The sequence below is a fragment of the Eulemur rufifrons genome, chromosome 30, assembly GCF_041146395.1.
Source record: "Eulemur rufifrons isolate Redbay chromosome 30, OSU_ERuf_1, whole genome shotgun sequence".
Taxonomy (NCBI): domain Eukaryota; kingdom Metazoa; phylum Chordata; class Mammalia; order Primates; family Lemuridae; genus Eulemur; species Eulemur rufifrons.
In genome coordinates this window covers 22583459-22589936 of record NC_091012.1, presented here as the reverse complement: position 1 = coordinate 22589936, position 6478 = coordinate 22583459, and positions in this window count along the sequence as shown.

Genomic DNA, 6478 nt, shown 5'->3' with positions numbered 1-6478 from the left:
TATCAAAATTATGTTGGCTTGGTAAAACGTGTTGGGGAGAATTCCATCCTTCTCGATATTGGAGAATAGTTTATGTAAGATGGGCACCAACAGGAGCAGCCCCCCAGCTGAGGTAGCAAAATCCTGAACAACACGTGAAGGGCTCCCCCTAGTGACAGAGGAGGTAGCTCACCTGGGCTGCTACACAGCCTAAGATCAGTGTGCACGGCATGCCTCTATCCAGACTAAAGCTGCAAGAAGCTGAAAGAAGGGATCTAACGATACATGCAGATGGGAAGGGCTCAGCGAAGGAACTCTTGGAGTATAAAGAATCAAGCTGAAATCTTGCCCTCAAAGAGCATTACTAGTTCTCTACCAATTGACACAAACCAGATTCAAAATAGCAACATGTCACAGGAAGAATTGCAAACATGGATCATAAATAAGCTGAATATCATGCAAGAAAAAATGGATAACCAACACAAAGAAACCACAAAAAAGATCCAGGACTTGGAAGAAAAATTCACTAAAGAAATCGAAATATTGAAGAAAAATCAAACTGAACTACTGGAAATGAAGAATTTATTCAGGGAGCTACAAAACACAGTGGAAAGTCTCAAGAGCAGGGTAGATCAAACAGATGAAAAATCTCAGCGATTGAAGATAACACTTTCCAATTAAATAAGTCAGTCACAGAGATAGAGCAAGGAAACAAGAGAAAAGATCAGAGTCCACAAGAAATGTGGAATTATGTGAAGAAGCCTAACGTGAGAGTTATCGGCATTCCTGAGGGTGAAGAAGACAATAAGCAAGGGTTGGATAAGCTATATGAAGATATAATTGAGGAAAATTTCCCAGGCCTTGCCAAAACTCTAGATATACAAGTTCAAGAAGCTCAAAGAACCCCCGGGAGATTCACATCAAATAGGAAGACACCACGTCATGCAGTTATCAGACTGACCAAAATATCCACTAAAGAGTCCCTTCTTTGAGCTGTAAGGAGAAAGAAACAAGTAACATACAAAGGAAAGTCCGTCTGAATCACGCCAGATTTCTCAACTGAAACCTTACAAGCAAGAAGATATTGGGTCCCCATTCTCACTCTTCTGAAACAGAATAATGCCCAGCCTAGAATCTTGTACCCAGCTAAGCTCAGTTTTATATATGAAGGTGAAATTAAGACATTCTCAGATAAACAAAAACTCAGAGAATTCACCAAAACAAGACCAGCTCTCCAAGAAGTACTCAAAACAGAGTTACACACGGACCAGCACAAGAAAGACCCATGAATGTAAAACTACTCAAGAGATAAAGATAAAATCCCAGTTATCACAATGGCTCAAGAGAGAAAAAAGATCAATGAAATTCAACCCAACATGAGGAACAGAAATCTGTCTCACTTATCAGTTCTCTCATTAAATGTGAATGGATTGAATTCCCCACTCAAGAGACATAGACTGGCCCAATGGATAAAAGAATATCAGCGATGTATGTGCTGTCTTCAGGAAACTCATCTAACCTGCAAGGATGCATTTAGACTGAAAATAAAAGGGTGGAAATTGATATTTCAAGCAAAAGGAAGCCAAAAGAAAGCTGGCGTGGTGGTGTTAATCTCCGATAACTTAGTTTTTAAATCAACAAAAGTAGTGAAAGACAAAGATGGCTACTATATACTGGTGAAGGGTACAATTCAACAAGAAGACATAACTATACTTAATATATATGCATCCAGCTTAGGTTCACCCAGATTCATAAAGCAAACCCTACTTGATCTGAACCAAGTGATAGATAACAACACTTTAATAGCCAGAGACTTTAACACGCCGCTGACAGTACAGAACAGATCCTCCAAACAAAAAAATAAACAAAGAAATAATGGACTTCAATAGAATGCTAGAACAAATGGACCTGACTGACATCTACAGAACATTCTACCCAAAAACCACTGAATATACTTTCTACAACACTGACCATATTCTAGGACATAAAGCATGTCTTAAAAAATTAAAAAAATAGAAATTATACCATGCATCTTCTCAGATCACAGTGGAATAAAAGTAACACTGAACCCTAACAGAAATTCTCATTTCTACCCAAAGTCATGGAAGCTAAACAACCTTCTCCTGAATGATTATTTTATAAATGAAAAAATCTCAAGACAGAAATCAAAAGATTCTTTGAATTAAATGACAAAGGAGACACAACTTATCAAAATCTGTGGGACACAGATAAAGCAGTCCTGAGAGGAAAATTTATTTCCATAAATGCCAATATCAGAAAGACAGAAAACTTACAAATAGACAATCTAATGAATAGACTCAAAGAGCTGGAGAAGGAAGAACAGACTGACCCCAAACCCAGCAGAAGGAGAGAAATTATTAAGATTAAATCAGAACTAAATGAAAAGGACAACAAACAAACCATAAGGGAGATTAATAAAACAAAAAGTTGGTTCTTTGAAAAAATAAACAAAATAGACACGCCTCTGTCTATACTAACCAATAGCAGAAAAGAAAAAACTCTAATAATCTCCATCAGGAACATGAAAGGAGAAATCACAACCAACGCCACAGAGATACATGATATCATCTACGAATTCTACAAAAATCTTTATGCACACAAATTAGAAAATGTGGAGGAAATGGACAAATTTTTAGAAACACACAGCCTTCCCAGGCTCCACCAGGAAGAAATAGAATTCCTGAATAGACTGATATCTAGATCTCAAATCGAAGCAGTAATAAAAAAACCTTCCAAAAAAGAAAAGCCCTGGACCAAATGGTTTCACACCTCAATTTTACCATACCTACAAAGAAGAACTAAAGTGATAGTTTTATCTTAGAACTTAGAAGTTTGTCTTAGAAAGATTTTATAACTGTTTGCGCATGTAGAGAAAGTTAATTAAGGGATCACTAGAAGTATTTTGGGAGACTTAACCTAAAACAAACTACCTGTTATTAGGTAAATCTGTTACCCCTGGAAACTGATCACTGTACCCATAAATACTGATGTGAAACTTCACTTGTGGCCTCACAATTTACAGGAATATTGTGGGGACTCCTGAGCCCCCCTTTTTTATGAATCTATTCTTTATAAAACTGTATTATCATCTCTGTGTATTCTTTTTTTTCTATTTTCTAGTATTTTCTTATCCTTTGCAACGACCCCTGCCTGAGGGACCCGATTCTTTGCTGGGAGCGTAGCTGACTCCCCACACTTTGTAACCAAGGAAGATTACCTCAAAGCAATTATATAATCCTCCTCAATTTTCCTTTTAAAACCTTTGTCTTCCTTTACCTCCCTGAATATGCACATAATTTACCATGACACATGTATTCTATTGCAATGGTCTATTCCCAAATTAACACCATTTTCTTTCAGAGACCCTCTTTGTTTGTTATTTAGGTTAACAATTCCTCACTTAACAAAACAAATTTTGAAAGGATAAAGATAAAAGTTTTGGGAGGAGAGTATCACTGGAATTATATAGAGATACTAGAGTATGATGGTGACAAAAATCAAAACTGGCTATTATTCAGTTTTATTATTGTTTTAAAGTTCTCTGTAGGGATTCAACTTCCACTTCTGGAAAGGTGAAGTACGCATGCTTTCCCCTATTTCTCCTGCTAAGTACAACTAAACACCCAGAGCATTACATATAAAATAAGAATAAGAAGGCTCTGAATGGTGGAGAGAAGAGGCAGACTGGCTAGCAACCTTGGAACCCAAGGAATAACAAGGTGGTCAGTTCTCTAGTTTTCCTTAAGCCTCTTATAACCCAGAAATGGAGCAAAATAAGCTGGCACATAAAAAGGTCAACAGGTACAAGGTCGGGGCGGGAGCCTTAACAAAAGCCTGCTCTCTATAACAACAACAAAAAAAAAAAAAAAAAAAAAAAAACAGGAAAAGGGCAAGACAGACAATTTTTAGACAATAGTTGCTCTACTCCCACTAAATGCCATCACCATGAATGAAAAAATTCTGTGGCTCCACTGACACCCATACCAGCAAAGGTCAAGTAGGGATCCTGGGTTTCCCCCCTCACCAGGCTATACTAAGAGCTCCAATTACGCCTTTACCACCACTAGAGTACTGTCAAAGGAGACTGAGCAAGGAGGTTGGGGTTTCATCCCCACCAGGTAGTAAGGAAGCATTGCCTGCCCAACCCCACGTTGTACAGCTCATGACGAACCTACACTTCCAAACAAAGTAATGAGTCACCCTTTCATCTCCCAACTAAGATGTCAGCAGAGGCTTCTCAAAGAGTGAGGACTTTCACAACTGTCCAGCAATAATGAGGCCATCCTCACTCCCCATGGTCAGTGGAGGCTACATGGAAAACAGTAATGAAGGATACTCACCTCTACCAGACAAGGAGGTATCAGTAGAGGCTGGGTGGAGTTGGGAGTTCTGGATAAGTACCGCACGCTAACAGATTGTGCCACTGGAGCTCCAAGGTGGAAGTTCTGGCTCTCTACTAAGTCTCTACCTGATGTTCCATTCCCATGGCAGTAATGAGATAGTGCCCTGCTTCTCTTGCTAGAGCAATGTCAGAGAAAGCCAGTGAAAGCATAAGGTTTAAATAAGATCCAGAATAATATGACATAACAGCTGAAATGTCAATGGCTCAATAGAAAATCATTCACATAACAAGAACCAGGAAGATCTCAAACTGATTAAAAATATATACTCAATGCATGTCAACACCAAGACAACAGACATGTGAGAATTATCTGACAAAGATTTTAAATCTTCCAATATAAAAATGCTTCATCTTATATCACAAACACACTTGAAATGAGTGTAAATAATAGAAATTCTCTGCAAGAAATAGAAAGTCTCAGCAAAGAAGTAGCAGATACAAAGAAAAATCAAATGAAGTTTTTAGAACTGAAAAAGGCAATAACTGAAATTAAAAACTCAATGGATGGGCGTAAAAGAAGAATGGAGGTAACAGAGGAAAGAATCAGTGAACTGAAAGACAGAACAAGAGAAATTTCCTGGTTTGAACAACAGAGACAAAATACACTGAGATAAAAATGTGCAGAGATTCTGGGACCTATGGGACTATAACAAAAGATCTAATATTCATGTTGCTGGAGTCCTGGAAAGAGAGCAGAAAGAAAATGCAGCTGAAAAAGTACTCAAAGAAATAATGGCTGAATACTTTCCAAATTTAACAACCGTCATAAACGTACAAATTCAAGGTGGCTGACTAGAGACATCAGTTGCCAGATTGTCCCATAGGGAAAGGAAGGTTTCAGATAAAGGAAAGGGGTGAGTGGACAAAGCTCGGGTGTAGTTTGGATGTAAAGGTGCGAGAGCCTGCCAGAGACTTCACAGAAAGAAATTGTGAAGCAGAACAGGAAGGAAAAAAAAAAAGATATCAGCAAAGATCAACCCCAAAGAAGCTGAAAGCCCAGTGAAAGAGTAGGTGAGGGTTCCATTCCTCCTTCCCACACACCTCCAGAAATCGGGGGTCAGCCAAGTTGCTTGGAAGGTTTTCCACCCTCATGAGCCCAAGCACTGTTGTGACCACTGAACTAGTACCTTCTTGAAAATAAAGTATCAGGCTTTCAGCCCCTTCAGTGTTTCCCCTACACCCACCTCGTGAACACAGTCTGGGGCGAGGGCAAAAACCTACCTAATGTGTACAATGAACACTATTTGGGTGATGGGCACACTTATAGCCATGACTCAAGCATTACAAAAGCAATCTAGGTAACCAAAAACATTTGTACCCCCCTAATATTTTGAAATAAAAAAATAAAACTACAAATTCAAGAAGCTGAATCAATCCAAAGGGGATAAATCCTAAGAAATCCAAGTCAAGATATATCATAGACAAACTTCTGAAAATTAAAGACAAAGAAAAAATCTTTTTTTTTTTTCAGAGCTTAAAAATCTCTAGTTTATTTCTAATAAACACCACTTGATGCTTGACTCACAGGCTTTATTTACATTTGTCTACAGTATCATTTCCTTACGAAATGAACTAGTACAGCTTAGTTAAACCAAATGAAATCATAATCATCTGAATTGTCTGTAAACTACTATTAGCTAAATTTATAACCTTGCATTTGCTTAGTACAGCCAAAATTTTAAATACAGAAAACACAAGAATAAACCAATGGTAACATGTATAATCTAGAGGATCATCTGGGCAACTTAGCAGGTGGACTTTCAAAAAGTCTGAGGCACAATTACAAGAGAGTAAAAGTTCTTGTGCAACCTACAGTAAACGCAGCAAAAAAATTAAGACGTAAAAAACACGAGAAAGCTTATTGTAAAAATATTATCAAAATATTTCTACATAAGATATTTGCTTTCATCTTTAGATCAGTTGAAGAGAAAACACACTTTAAAATAAAAAACAAATATAATTTTGTTTGGTCTGTCTACTAACCACCTTAAAATGTTTTAATTTTTATTTAAATTGCAGCTGACAATGTTGAGGGAAAAGAACAAGAAAAAGAAATCAATACCCCATAACAAAAAG